Source organism: Pseudophryne corroboree, chromosome 7 (assembly GCF_028390025.1).
Source record: "Pseudophryne corroboree isolate aPseCor3 chromosome 7, aPseCor3.hap2, whole genome shotgun sequence".
Lineage (NCBI taxonomy): Eukaryota > Metazoa > Chordata > Amphibia > Anura > Myobatrachidae > Pseudophryne > Pseudophryne corroboree.
Window position 1 is genome coordinate 338,569,233 of NC_086450.1, and position 16,893 is coordinate 338,586,125.

Sequence of the window (16,893 nt, forward strand, 5' to 3'; positions counted from 1 at the left end):
ATGCTAGGTCTGTTTAATAATTGAACAAGGGTTATAAGTAGTGTCCTTCCTAAATAACATAAACCTTCGGAGTTCGGGGAGAGCCACTCATAAACCTTTCTTCCACATATATTAATGAGCTCTTTATCTGCAATGTGTGAATAGCCATTGTCTGATTGTTCCTGATTACCTCCGAACTCCATAACTACTGGACCTTTGCTTTTTCTCTGATTTTAACAAACTGATCGGCTAATCCTGGGATCCTATAAGGAAATCACTCCTTCCTCCAGAACCAGTTCCAGTCCCACACTCGACTCCTCATAAAAAAACCTTGCAAAAATAGAATATCCTGAAAAAAAAATGTTTGTCAGCGGGTAAGAGAGAAAAGAGAAATAGAACAAAACAACTCTTGTTCATAACAAATCAATTACAATGACTAGTCTTTCTGCAATCCTTTAGTATGCTCAGGTAGTGTTCAACAGTGCCGCCTCTCAGTCTTCACGGAACAGAGTCTCTGGTGATACTTTTGCGATCTCACTCCATTTACGAGTTCCTTCCGGACTACCGACTTTCCTGCAATGGGAATCGTGGACCCAAGTTATCTCTCTCGGCTACTTTCACTGGGATAGTGCTGTCAACAAAACTTGGTATGGTCCTTCCCACCTGTCTATTAGGCAACCTGAGCGTAAGAACAATCACACAGTTTCTTGGTTCACAATCAAGACAGTTAGTATTTGGCATACCAGCAATCAACATTTTCAAGTTCTTTTGTCAAGTTCTCAAATGCTGGCTCATCTCAATAAGGTACTGTACTGTCACCTCATTGGTGTATTTCTGATCATTGTGCGGATCAATCATGACATGAGGTTGTCTTCCAAAAACAACCAAAAAGACACAAATACCAAAACAAAAACAAAAACAAATTTCGAAGAGGGTGATTCATCAAGTGAAGATCTGGGAGTGGTTCTGACGCTACATAATACTAGTGGCAGTATCTATGATCACAATGGTACAATTTCAAGCTTTGCTCCTACTTCTAGGGGTACCATTATCTACACACAAATTTCTGCGCAATTTTTCTTTGCGGTAAACACAGCAGCATCCGTAGCGGCAGGAAATGCCTCTACCCAGTTTGAGAAAACATCAGTGCACACCAATACATAACAATAATTCCTAAAGGGTGTTAACTGTACGAAGTCGATTTGTATTTCCTGAAAAGATCCGTCTGCAGGAGGGATATGGGATGGCTCTGTTGGTATTGCTTTACCAATATTCTTCCTCAAGCAAGCAAGACTGGTCATTGCTCTCTTACCTGCATGAGAATAGAATCCTGGCGCACACCAGTAGGCTCTCATCAGCCTGCACATACCCTCTTTGCTTGGATGAGTCAGACCGTGTGCCACCTCAGCTAGACTTGGAAGGTATGCTCTGGGGGCTACTGGCTTACCATGTCCACCTGTCCACAGTCCTGAGGACTCCTGGCCATACCCCATTGTCCTCCAGACTGCCTTTTTCTGTAGGGAACACAAATTTTTCATTTTAATTTACTATCGTGTGTTTGCAATGTAGAGTACCATGAGCATAACTAAAAATAAAAATAAAAAAACATCTCTAGAGGAGAGAAAGAAGAAGAAAATGAAAAAGAAAATGTCAGGTTTGCCATTCACCAACAGGCATATCAGTGTCTATACAAAATTTCCCTTCACCAGTATTCCCATTCTCCACCCTTTGTGCATGACAAGGCACACTGCAGTAATACTGGTGTTATCGTGCTGTTGAGATATACTGGGTTTGGGCAGTACTCTGAAGGACCTAGGCATGTGGAGTTTGAACTGTACTTGGGTCCATGTATTGTACCACCCTGTGTTAACGCAAAAGATGAAGAGGAAAACTGTAGATAAACAGAATAGAGGTTGGTGACAGATGAGTTTGTAGAGGTGAAGATTTTATAAAAATTTGACAACTAGATTGGGCGCTACGGGGAAGTGATTCTCTACTTGGTCTACTCCCCTTAAAAAAATTCTGTGTTTATCGTATCGCTATTGGGACTATCCCAGCCATCAATCCAGTGTCCAGTCCATCCTAAGTTCATAGGGAACCCTGTATATGTGAGATAATTTCCTCTACCTGTGATGGACATGCATCTAGAACAGTAGAATGCGACATTAGTCTTCGTGGGTGTCTAACATACTTTGTACTTCCTGAGCGGGAGCACAGTATATGTATATCATATCTAACAAAATTAAGTTAATCAGGGGCCATTTCTACTAGGAAAAAGAAGCAAAAGTTTAGAGGCCCCATCTTAACCCCGGCAAGTTTTGTCAAAGGGTAATGTTTCATTTATTTTGTTCTTCCCATTAGCCGAATCTGTATTTTCTATATGGCTTATGATTCCTTACTATATGTCCCTTGGTCCCGTCTATGTGTTTAATAATGTGGCTTGTGTTTTCTGTCTAGGGGGTCTATATTGACTATGTGTCCTACTACTCCTACAATCTCTGGCAAAATGCCCTTCCTTCCTACAAGTGTAACATATTATGGACCATTAGGGATCTGGGGTTTGGACTGATGGGTCTTTCCTGTATGTGCCAGTATACTTACCGTCCTCAACCTCTCCACCTGTTGTTCTCTGCGCCTAACACTATTCTTGTGATGTTCAATAGCACACTATCTAAGATTAGCTACTGTAACCCCTTTCCAATTTTGCAAAGAAGTCTGCACCCTGACACTCAATGCCTTATTGAGCCCATCCATTTGCACAGAGACAGCCACCTCTCATTTGCCGAATTAGTGTTTACCAGTGGTCTTATCCAGATGGAGAGTTTTCTATTACTGCAAAAGACAAAAAAAAAAAAAAAAGTTTAACAAGCTTCTAGGTCATGCGTAGTATTCATTCAATCCTTCTCATCCCGTATTAAGGGTCTGTACATGGTCCAACAAACATTTCCAAGCTCATTTTGACTAGGGGCATTACTAGGAATGAAAACTTCTTATTTGGTAACTGAAAGAAATACCCGGGGGTTACCTTGTCTCTGTCCGCTTTCCTACTGGCAAATACTAATGTGCGGACAGGTTTTTCTTCATTTCTGACGTTACTTTCTTGATTTTTTTTGTTTTATTTTTGGGTTTTACTATATATGTACACAAATGATACCATACTTACCTGTTCCACTGGTCTCAGCCACTTCCCCCGCAGTCTACTGCTCTTCTTTTACCAGTTGGATACTCCTCTGGGTGCATGAGAAATGGCTGAAAACAATCAGGTCACCTTCTCCTCCTAAATAAAACTTCAACATTTATTAGTACATATATAGGTTACAGTCATATTTTTCATATTTTTATTATTTTTTATAGTTTGTATGCTGGCCGTTACTGCTTCCACATCTACATATGGCGGTGTACTTGTATTTTCTTTTTTTCTTCCTACTTGTTTATTGTTGCTACAAGTTCAAACAGTTCTTACATTTCCATTCATGTCTAATATGACTTTGGTTAGACATACCACCTGCAATACCTTAGGATCAAACTCACCAACCCCTCTTGCTGCCACAGGTTTAAACAATTTGTATGTCTGACCCTTTGTTTTCTGGATTTTATCAGACATATCCTTATCCTTAAGTTATGCAGTACCTCTGGTTCAAAGCTGCCCACCTTAGGGAATGATACACTATCGTTGTCAGTCATACGTACCCATTCACACAAAAAGTCTTCAGCGTGTGGACCATATTTCCCACACATAATACTTTTTCCTTTTTTTTTTTTTAACCTCGCTGACCCTTTGGGCCGCGGCTCTTCAGCCTGAACCCTGGCTAAACGTCCCTTAGTTGAGCAACTGGCTCCCATAATTGTGGGCCTTTTCCCACAAACACCGAAATACTCAATATAAGGCGACGGTGAAAGTTCTCCGAGCGCTTCCACCCACTCTCGCCCACGTTGGCCAGTACTACCATACACTGTCGATAGCGAAGGCAATGTACCCAACTTAGGGCCCCTATTGACCTATATTTACTGGAAGTTTTTAGGAATAACTTACCCTTTCCAGTAAAGTATCTGTCGTTGGAGATTGTCCTGAGAGAGACCAGCGAAAACTCCCTATGCAATTTTTATTCACAAATCACGCTTGCGTATGCTGTATACAGCGCTAATGATACCGCAATTTTACGCAAAAGCTCGTAAAAAGGGATATCAAGTTGCGCTCTATATCGCACCCACAAACACGCGGTCCAAATCGCACAGCGTATAGGTACTTGTTACTTATCTGCCGTATGACCACTGGAATCGAATCACAAGCTGCGAAACCTCAGCCAGAGTGTATCAAAAAACTATATGGGTCACAATTCACAATTCCCTACCATGCTCCTGTGTAAGTCTCCTCATGACTTACGTATTTCAAATCCTATACTAACGTGAGTCAGCCGCCTCACGCCACCAAACCTCCACTCACTTGGTGTACCGAACAACGGGATCCAGAATTCCGGGGTTCGAATCCACTCACTCCTATGTTCGCTCACTCAAATACACTTTGTTTTTCTGTACAGAAAATTTTAATTCATTCAGATTGGCAGCTTTACCCCCAGAGGCAATACAGTTTAAACAAAAGTTTTATACTAATCTGCTTTAGAAACCGGATAGTTTTGTGCTATTGTAGCATGGCTACTGTCCTACCTTTTAACTAAACGACACTATTGTGTAATTTGTACTTAGCACCTGCACTCTTACGCACTTTGCGTAAACACACGACCGTGCGTGTCTCTTACGCTGCGTGCGCAGTCCTGTACTTTGTCCGATACACGTGTACAAAACCCTGCGTCCGCAATAAAACAAATCACACAGCTCTATAAATGTAAACAATACTAATTACTATTGCCCACTAGACACAACCTGTATAAACTTTTATGCAGACCTGCGTTTGTGTCTTTACACTTACTTCCTTAAAATACTGTTATTTCAAATTTACCTATATAGCAACAAATGTATCCGATTTCACACAGATCTATAATGACTGCAATAATCTATACTTTAAATGATATGATTCAGATTGGATAGCTATCTTGCAGAACATACACTGATATAAATATACACATAATTATAATAATATTATATATATGTACCATTCACTGGTCTCCTATGAGACACCTTACCTCTTATTTGCATATCAAAGCTATTTGGTTTTCACTGCTAAAAAAAAAAAGCAGTTACACAGGTTAATTTGCATTTCAATGGCTATCCTCCCTAGTAAGAAGATTCTACAAGTCTTGGAAGGAAAAAAACAAAACCAACTCTTTCTTCCTTTTTCTATCTGTGTGCAACCCCCCACTTGATGTAAAGTAATTACGCACAGACAAGAAGGACAGAAAAAAAACTTATCTCACCATTTACTCTCACTAGGCCCAACTGAAATTATTTGTAATTGACTATGGCATCGGTTAAATAAATGCATTGGTAACTCATAAATGGTGCTTGATGTGACCAAGGAAACTGATTGTTCTGAGCAGACTGAAAATCAGCTATTTAGAAAATGACCTTCCTAAAATGGCCACTGCTCCTCCCCCTTCCACATCCATGAGGTTTACACAAAATGGTGGACAGGCCATGTGGTTAGTCCAAAATGGAGGACAGACCATGCGGCTTCCTTTGTCACAAAGAAATCACACATTATACAAGCACCAGAAGTTATTTTAGGCCTGAGTTATAAAAAAAACTATATCAAGGCTATGCAGCAACTTTTAAATGTACTTTTAAACCTACTTAACAGATAAACAATCCAATCTGAATCAAACACAATATGACTTATTTGAACTTTGTTTTGCAACAATAAAAATACATTTTAGCATTTTAAATATTATGAGAAACGCATTGTCCCTTGAAATTTCATATCATTGGCTTACTGATATCACAACAATACACACGGATATGATTTTCTCAGCTTTGCGATGCGATCACCACAAGCTGATCGACCACAGCGTCGCATTTATAATGTACAGTGCATCATTAAGACCATGATATCCCGGACGAGCCCCCATCTGTAAATGCCACATTGCTTTCTAACAAATATTTAAAATGCCCGCTCTAATATATATTGTAAATGCCTGCACCTGTTATTACCATGTGCCATGAATGTGCGCTATACATAGCAAAACACTGCATCCCATTAGAGAAAACAATACACCCACACATTATCTGAGTTCCAAAGCTCATTGATGTATATATTTGTTATTAAAAGGATATGGATTCAATATATTACAATGTACAATATACACATAATTACATGGTTACAACTCACACAGTAAGCAGTTAATACATACAGTTACATACAGTTACAGGCCAGTGATACAATTCCATCCCCTCAATGCATCTTATATCTCTCCCTTTCAGCAAATAAATACAGGAACTGGTCTGGCAGCAACTCCATCATCCTCTGGGACAAAACAGCAACTGCCTCCTGTGTAATCAGCAATGTGTTATCTAGTTTTTTTGGGGGGAGGGGACTTTCTCATTCATGATAAATCACTAGTCTATTTGTATATGCTCAACAGGTTCAGCCTTGAAGACATCCAAAGGCGCTGGCCTGAGCTTCCTGTCCACTACCTGTTTGGAATATCTATTGTTCTAATAAAAGTGATTTTACCTTTCATACATTTAATCATAACTATTTGTTGCAATGTCCTACAACTTAATAACAAGTATCAAATGAATCTACACATTAATCTGGTTGCTTTAATAGTAAATATGGCAGGTCTATCTTGCTTCGTTCAAATAATACACATACATGACATTACTTCATTATATAATGTTAAATCATTATGATGTCTGGGGCTTGATATTATTATAATTATGTACTGTATGAAATAAGTGTCGAATCCATCTCTGTGGCATGTCCGTGTAAATGCATGTGTTACCATATATTGCTGTGCTCGCTGCGCGTATTTGCAAGTATAGCAACGTATAATGTGTGTAGTTTGTATGTTCTTTTTATGTAATATTTTTGACTTCGACACTATACTCACTTACAAAAATTTGAGCATTTCTCTTAGGCATCTTTTGGATTTTAAATACACAGTGTACTTATGGGTTTAGGCCCTGTCTCACTCTTTTATCCACTTGCCTGGCATGTTCGCATCAGATGCGACCATGCCTGCAAGTGCTCTATCTGACCTGGTCGCACAGGATGCGACCAGTCAGAGAGTGTTAGCAACGGCAGGGAAGATAAACTTCCCTCCGCTGCTGCTGTCAGAGGGACCAGAAAGTCCCTCTGCCACCCTGCACTCTCCCCCTGTGTCTGCCGTGCTGCCGAACACTGCTGATCGGTCAGCACGGCAGGAACCCCCCCCCCCTCTAGCGGCTGCAGGCAATGGCAGCCGCTGGGGAGAGTAAATGAACCTCCCAAGCCACCCCCTGACCCCCCCCCCCTGCATACCTGCAGGCTGTCCCAGCTTTCAAAATGAAAGCCGCGATGTTCCCGATGTTCCGATGGTCTCGATGTTTCAAAAAAAATTACTAAAAAAATTTAAAAAATAGATTTTTTTTTCATTTTTTTTTAACTAAAATCATTTGGGATAGGGTTAAAGTCATGTTCTTCACTTAATTCACTCATTAAAAAAAATGACAATTTCGGAGCAGATTTCTGCGAAATAAATCGTCAGTTAAGTGGTTAAAGAGACAGGATCCACACCCAAGCATATCAGTTAATAAACACCTGGGGAATTTCTTAACATTTAATTTAAATATGGACAATAGGGGTGCAAGAAGAAGTGCATACAGTACATTCGCGGTGCCAGTGGTATTTGTGACCACACCATTTAAATAAAATAATCATACAAATTCCCCATTCATACCAATTCCCCATTCTCTCAATACCTGGGTTAGGGGCTTGTTAAAATCCAACATTTTGGAAATCCTCGATTCACTAATTCTGATTAAAAAATTATGGGAATTGATGATCCTTGGAGTCCACCTATCATCGGATTGGTGTTGACAGAATGGGGAATCGCAGGTTAGTTGTATGGCCAGCATTCTTCTTCTTCTTCTTCTTTTTTTTTTTTCCAAAGTATTTTATTGTAAGCCTGCAATAAACATAACAATAAGGCAGTCAAGAAAAATCATAACAACAATAATATGGCTTGAACATTTTACAAAAGCAGAGTCCATGAGAGACATAGAGAGGCACAAAACCATAATTCTGATACAGAGATAGAATATTACAAGAAATACAAAGTAAAAATTCTAAAAAGGAGGGGCACCTGTGGATAACATTTCTTCATCGAACCAGGCCGTGAGCTGTACTGCAGCACAAAGCTTGTCTTTAACCTGAGGAGGCAAGGTCTGGATGTAGGGAGCCAGATAGTAAATAACTTTTCTGCTCCTTTATCATTGTGAAGGGATAGTTTTAGCCAATCCATGTGGAACAGATACAATATTCTGGGGTGTAACAGAGTGAGTGTTAAGGTGTCAACAGAAATACACTACGATGGAATGGTTTTCTTTGCGGCTGCTGCAATCTTTGCTAGTGGCTGATGGGCACCTTTGTGGAAGCAGGAGGACCTAGACATTGGGATAATGTCCATGTAGCCCACTCAGGTGACAGTTCAAATACCCAGTGTGGTTGATATATGTGTTTGAATTAGGGACCAAAACTTTTGCACTTCCTCACAGGACCACAGACAATGCATGATATCTGCACCGGGTTGTTTACACGTGAAGCAGTTGCAGCCGGTGAAGCACCTATGAGGGATCTTAGTTTAGGGGTAAAGTAAGCATGATGTAATATTTTATATAAGATGCAGAAAGTAGTTGTCTGTTAAGTCTGACAAAAGATTTGAGAATCATTGGCAGAGATATGGTGGGAAACGTGGAGTGCCATTTGGCCAGTCCAGCTGTTTCCTCCTCTAGGTTAATTGTATGGCAGATATCTTTCTAAAGCGTGGAGGTGGAAAATTATATAGTGGAGCAGCGAGATAGCATGTCATCCAAACCACTTTTCTCAGATGGGGTGGGGAGTTGGGATACTATAGTTGTGACATAGTATGTTCTTGGAAGTAGACAATGGGATTTGAAGGTGAGGGAATCTATCCTGCAAATGGTTATGAGAGTAACTAGACAAGGTGGATGGGTACAGTAGTTGGTGTATGTGTCGAAGCCCCTGTGGGCTCCAGGGGATCGGTATGAAATACCTCCAATCAAAATCCCGACGTTCAAAATCCCGACACCATTTGACCGATGGTCAAAATCCCGAACAAGGTAAAAATCCCGACATGGACAAAATACCGACATTTAAAATACCGACAAGGTCAAAATACTGACATGTAAAATGCCGACAGGTCAAAATACCGACATGCGGTTTTTGTTGGTTTTTTGTGTGTATGTCGACATAAGTCAACATGGACACCATATAAAGTGTACCGCGTCCCCTCGCATGGCTCGCTGCGCTCGCCATGCTTCGGGCACGGTGCCTCGCTGCGCTCGGCACACTATTATATTCCCCCTCCAGGTCCACTGGGACGGTAAAGTATGAACAAGTCGGTTTCAATGAAAAAATCATGAAAAACTCATGTCGGTATTTTGACCTGTCGGCATTTTACATGTCGGTATTTTGACCTTGTTGGTATTTTAAATGTCGGTATTTTGTCCATGTCGGGATTTTGACCTTGTCGGGATTTTGACCATCGGTCAATTGGTGTCGGGATTTTGAACGTCGGGATTTTGATTGGAGGTAAACTGACTGCATCCCGGCTCCAGATATCAGAAATGCATGATGAGAAGCCAGCAGTGAACCCTGGGTTATGGCTAATGGGGAGGAATAGGGAGATGTTAGGATGAGCCTTCATTTGAGCTCTAGCGTACCGCCAAGCCAGGTATGTGGTGTGAAGTTTTGAGTTAAATGATATGGGAAGGATTAAGGGTGAGTATGTAATACACTAACTAAAGGAATATCAGTACTATAAAATTGTTCTAAAGGGGTGTCAGGAAATTCACTAAAGGGGTGTCAGAAAAATGCCCATAATCCAATCAACTGCGTAGTGGTAGTTTGCTGCTATAGCGTATGAGCGTAGGCAAGGAAGATTAACTCCTCCTATCGTAGGCAGTTGGCTGAGCTTGAATAAAGAGATTCAAGAGCGTTTTATCTGCCCAAATGAATCTGCTGAGAGCCAGCATTAGTTAATTGTTCATCATAGGCAGTTAGGAAAATTAAAGACCCTTCAATTGTATTTTAAAAACGAACACTTTGCGTAACGTACTGGCCTCCAGTTATTTTTATGTTAAGAAGTCTAACGGAACCGAGTAAGGTGACACTAAAAAATGTGGCCCCCTTTAAAGATAGTCATCTGTTTCAGATGTGGACACACACACACAGGGATATTCAATTACCCGCAATGACTGTCGGGTGTAAATTATCGCCAGGGGGGGCTATTAAATTAGCCCCGATAAACCAGCATGTGCCGCTGCTTTACTGGATTTTGTTTCCCTTGCCTCCGGCAGACGAAGCAAAATCCCAGAAACACACAGGTTTCATTAAACACAGTGCATTTTATGTGTTGCAATGTGAAGCACTTCCTGACCATTATGAACAATATTTGTGGAACATAAAGGGAATATAATAAAAAAAATATGTTCATTAGTGGATCATGTCATTTCATTGAGGTACAAGACAGTAATCACGGTGGTCTTAAAATATCATCCATAGAATATATTTCTCCAACAATTAGGGGAGGAGATCTGTACATGAGAAGCCTAATGGATGCACCAACTTAGGACACTTTATCCAAATGGATTTTCTGATGCTATGCTATTTTGTTAAATATAGGTTATTGTTAAAAATATTGAGAGTAGTGTTGCTTTAACCATCAGACATGTTCTTCTGTTTATTCAAAGGTGGAGCTATGAAATACTGTAGTCATTATGTAGATAATAATTAGATGTCTGTGACTGTAATATAACACCATACTAATGGTTATTTAATGAAACTTAAAAAACATAAAATGCAAATAAAAATAATAAATACAATATCAAAAAATGTATGGAGATAAAGCTAATTATATAAATGTATAAATCTACTTAAATACATACATATGCGGCGGGATGTAATGGAGTCCGAGATCGTCGGAGGTGCAAGATGCCGGTTGAACTCTGATTTTTTTTAAAGGGGCAATCACTTACAAGGCATGGTTTTGCTTTGTAAGTGATTGCCCCCTTTAAAATAAGTCAGAGTTCAACCGGAATCTTGCACCTCCGGCGATCTCGGACTCCATTACATCCTGCCAATGATAGTTGGTATTTCAAAAATAGTAAATTTCTGTGGTTAGATTAAAAACAATAGGCCTGATTGAGAGGTGCTTGCAGTTACATGCACAGCTGTGATTTCAGGTGCCCACTACTGGCGTCTCACATCTTACAGTATGTACAAGAGCAGGAACATTGGGCAGACATCGGTCACACCATTGGTCCTCAGAACAGCCCTATGCTGTCTCAGAAAGAGTGCCTTACTGTTCCTAAGGCTCTCCAGCTGCGTACGCATTTGCAGTGACTAACTAGGGCACACCAAAGAAACTGGTTCCTAGTTCCTACACGCTTGCACCGCACACCCTGCACCCATAAGAGATATGCCTCTGCTTTGATTCATAAGTGTATGCATATAAAATATATGAAATATTAAATAAAAAATGATAAAGTTAGTTCAAATACAGACAGATCTTGCAATTTATAGCAAACCGTGCATGCGCCGCAGCCTGAAAAAACAACTGAGACCGACTCTCATAAGCTTGCATCTTGGTCACTCACATAAGATTGGATGAGCGTTACTGGTAGGCAGCAGAGGAAGCACCCTGTGAGCGTACAGACAGAGTTGTAGCCCATTCAGAGGTAAGTGTATACAGAGATCCATATGATTTCAGATGGATTTCCTACACCAAGCATACGGCTGAAAATGCATATAATAGTGACAATGGCTGCTCTCGCAAGCAGAGGACTGAGGGTTGGTGCACTCACATAGATGTGTCTGACTCAGAAAATATGCATAGGATTTTTGATAGATGGAAGTGGTCAAAATTGTGACTGCACTACGTGCAAATCAGACCATAAGTGATGTGAGTTTTAAAATGTAATCAGCTACTGACTAATTGATGTCTGTTGCTTATTGGACTCTCATGTGCTTAAATATAGTGATCTGACATTATGGCTCCTACTCTTCTGATGAAATCAATATACAAATGCAATGAAACGTGTCAAACAGTGTGTGCATGTGTAGACAATTAGAGAAACGTATCAACTATAAGGTTGACGCAGAGTACAAGACGAGCATTCTGTCAACAAAGCTACAGCTACTGTATCTCTATTGACATTTTAATGAGCTGTGAACACAGCATCAGTAGATGTCTTTTACACACGGGGATACTGGCATCCAGGAAGCAGTAAGAATCGGCTTATACCAAAGACTTCTGAGCAACAGCAACAGGATTATAACCATCTAGTCCCTGGACATGATGAAAATCGGTTGGGTTAAATTACACTTGAACTCTTTATTTGAAAATATACTTGACAAAGGGACATCTACGCAGCTAACACAGCACTTTTCAAACTGCTTTTTAATCAGCTAGAATTACCACAATTAATATTTGTATGTGCAATAGGTGTCTCTGATTGGAACATTGGGGGTAATTCCAAGTTGATCGCAGCAGGATGTTTGATAGCAATTGGGCAAAACCATGTGCACTGCAGGGGAGGCAGATATAACATGTGCAGAAAGAGTTAGATTTGGGTGGGTTATTTTATTTCTGTGCAGGGTAAATACTGGCTGCTTTATTTTTACACTGCAAATTAGATTGCAGATTGAACACACCACACCCAAATCTAACTCTCTCTGCACATGTTATATCTGCCTCCCCTGCAGTGCACATGGTTTTGCCCAATTGCTAACAAAAGTCCTGCTGCGATCAACTTGGAATTACCCCCATTATCTGCTTTATGAAGATCATTTTTTTGGCTTTGCAACAAAATACTTTTATGAGTCCAAAATTATCTTTGATTACGGGAACAGTTAAATTCTGTAGTGATTGTCCACCATAATATTAATCATTGGTGTGATCATTTGATAGAATTTTGCACAACCTTATTATTATTATTATTATTATTATTAGTAGTAGTAGTAGTAGTAGTAGTAGTAGTAGTATTTCAGTATTTTTAAGTATTTTAAATGATAATGATATATATTTATATCATCTTAACTGGTTTCTGAGATTTAATAAAGGGTGTTAATTAGCTAAACTAATGCAGAGAAAAAAAGAGACCACCACACAAAAAGTGCACACAGGGCATAACTCAGTAAGGATTGCAAATTCTGCTAATTAGCAGAATGTGTAATCCTTTTGCTAGCATGCTGGGGGCCGCCCATCTCAGGGCAAGGACGCCCAGCATGCTGACCAGAGGCCCACCCCCTTCAACAAGCAGAAATTGCAAAAGCATCACAATTTCAGCTTGTTAGCAGAAATAGCAGAAATAGTGGATGCCTACTGCGGTGGGCCTCCTGCGGTGGAGGCCCTCCCGCAGGAGGCCCACCTCCATGTTCCCGATCGCGGCGGCTGCATGTGATGTCACGCAGCATCCATGATCATGCCCCCATTCGCGCTGCACCGACCCTGTTTGGCTGCCTCCCCGCAACGCTCCGTCTCCGTCCTGGCTGAATTACTGTGGTCCATGTTTTTAGAAACATGTTTATTGTGAACTTTTTCAAATTATAATAATTTGTATCTTGAATTAACAAAATTGCATCATATTAGTGATTAAAACTTTCTGAATGAATTGCTATCTGGACTGCATACCATTGGGGTTTCTATAATTGGTGCAATTTGTGTGGTGCACATGGACCCCTGGGTCCAAGTAGGGCCCACACCGCACACACTGTACCCATATTGTAATACTCACCTTTCTGGAGTCCAGTGCCGAGCGCTGCTCTCGCGATGAAAATTGCAGCCAAAATGGCCTCCGTGCATACGCAGTAGCCAAATTGGTCTCCGGAACATGGCGGGCTCTATGTTTCTGGAGACTTGCGCATGAGCAGTAGACACCGGTATGTTGCCGGAGACTATTGCGCCGTGCAAAGGAGGGGGCCCAAACGGAGGTGCACATGGGCCCCCTCCTCTGTTAAAGCGCCCCTGCTGCATACATACTGTATATTTTCTTAATTTACTTTGAATACAGTATGAGAAAGCACAGTTTCTCTACAGAATTCCTGCATGTTCCTATGCAGGGGCAGAACTCTGGGAGGCAGTGGAGTCGGCTGCCGCCGGGCTCCTGGCCTCAAGGGGGCACATCTCCTCCACTGTCTCCCGCTGCCTGATCGCTCACCGCGCTGCTGCTGCTGTCTGTGAGAGGAGGAGAGCGCAGCGTGCGCCTCCCCTGCCCCTCACTCTCCGGCGGCGGCGTCACGCTTCAATTCAGCGCCAGTCCGTGAGCCAATCAGAGCTCGCGGATAGGCAGCTAAGGCTGCCGGTCCACGAGCTTTGATTGGCTCACGGACTGGCGTCTAATTGAAGAGAGACACAGCCGCCGGAGAGTGAGGGGCAGGAGAGGCGCACGCTGCGCTCTCCTCCCCTCACAGACAGCAGCAGCAGCGCGGTGAGCAGCACAGGGGAAGGGGGTTGTCATGTATATCTGGCACTGGGGGCATTGCTGGCACTGTGGGGACATGTATACCTGGCACTGAGGGGCATATCTGGCACTGTGGGGACACTGGCATTGGGGGCATAGCTGGCACTGTGGGGACATATATATCTGGCACTGTGGGGACATATATATCTGGCACTTGGGGGACATGTATATCTGGCACTGGGGGGCATATATATCTGGCACTTGGGGGACATGTATATCTGGCACTGTGGGGACATATATATCTGGCACTTCGGGGACATGTATATCTGGCACTGGGGACACTGGCATTGGGGGCATAGCTGGCACTGTGGGGACACTGGCATTGGGGGCATAGCTGGCACTGTGGGGACATATATATCTGGCACTGTGGGCACATATATATCTGGCACTTGGGGGACATGTATAGCTGGCACTGGAGGGCATATTTGGCACTGGGGACACTGGCATTGGGGGCATAGCTGGCACTGTGGGGACATATATATCTGGCACTAGGGGCATAGCTGGCACTGTGAGAACATATATATCTGGCACTGGGGGCATATCTGGCACTTGGGGCATATATATATCTGGCACTAGGGGCATAGCTGGCACTGTGGGGGCATATATATATATCTGTCACTGGGGGCATATCTGGCACGGGGGCATAGCTGGTACTGGGGGGACATGTATATCTGGCACTGGGGGCAGAGCTGGCACTGTGTGGGGACATGTATATCTGGCACTGGGGGCATATCTGGCACTGTGGGGACACTGCATTGGGGGCATAGCTGGCACTTTGGGGACATATATATCTGGCACTGGGGGGAAATGTATATCTGGCACTTGGGGGACATGTATATCTGGCACTGTGAGGCATATATGTATCTGGCACTGTGAGGCATATATGTATCTGGCACTGTGGGGCATATATGTATCTGACACTGTGGGGACATATGTGTATGTGGAACTGTGGGGACATATGTTTCTGGCAGTGTGGAGGCACCCATTTTTTGACATTTTTATATGTATGTGGCACTGTGCTGGGGCATTATATGTATTTGGCACTGTACAACATGACTAACACAGAGTTATGACACAAGGTCATACTCCTTCAAACGCCATAACGAAAGGTGCACAAAATGGGGTGTGGCTTTGTGAAATCTAGACCACGCCCCCATTTTTGCACACGCGCCTTCGTCACGCGCATGATACTGGCACTTGCCATTGACTACAGATCTTTTCTGGCTCTTTGCCTCTGACAGGTTGGCCACCCCTGTCCTAGTATATACAGAGAGCTGGCTGTGGCTACAGCTAGGGGGAGCTCCAGAACGCAGCTCCTGTCACGCCCTTCCAGATGAGCTGGCCAAGTGATGCTCTCTGTTCTTCCGTTGGGCTGATAGCAGCAGGTAGGCACTGGCAGCACTTGCCTCAAGCTGCACTGTGGGGGTGTGTGTAGTTGGAAAGGGGAGGGGTGCTGGGGGGTCTTTAATAAATGTTGGCAGCACTGTGTTTTATGTGTGCATGTTTAAGTGAGGTGTGTGTGTGTGTGTGTGTGTGTAAGTGAAGGAAGCATGTGTTTGTTTTTGTTTGTGTGTGTGTTTTTAAGTGAAATAGGCGTGTGTACGTGTAAGGGAGACGTGTGTGTGTGTGTGTGTGTGTGTATGTGTATGTGTGAGAGAGGCATATGTGTGTGTGTGTAAGTGAAAGAGGCATGTTTGTGTGTTTAAGTGAAGGAAGCGTGTGTATGTGTGAGTTTAAATGAAGGAGGTGTGTGTGTGTGTGTGTGTGTAAGTGAAGGAAGCATGTGTTTGTTTTTGTTTGTGTGAGTGTGTGTGTGTGTTTTTAAGTGAAAGAGGCGTGTGTGCGTGTAAGGGAGACGTGTATATGTGTAAGTGTGAGAGAGGCATATGTGTGTATGTGTATAAGTGAAAGAGGCATGTTTGTGTGTTTAAGTGAAGGAAGCGTGTGTGTGTGAGTTTAAATGAAGGAGGTGTGTGAGTTTAAGTGAAGGAAGCATGTGTGAGAGGTGTTTGTGTAAGTGAGAGGCGTGTGTGTAAGTGAGAGGCGTGTGTGTAAGTGAGGATTGTGTGTGTTTAAGCGAAGGAGGTGTGTGTGTTTAAGCGAAGGAGGCATGTGTGTGTTTAAGCTAAAGAGGCGTGTGTAAGTAAGAGGTGTGAGTGTAAGTGAGAGGCGTGTGTGTGTTTAAGTGAAAGAGGCGTTTGTGTGTTTTTTATATATATATATATACTGTATATCGGCACACCACTGCGCCAAAGCATCTACATTGTGACACGC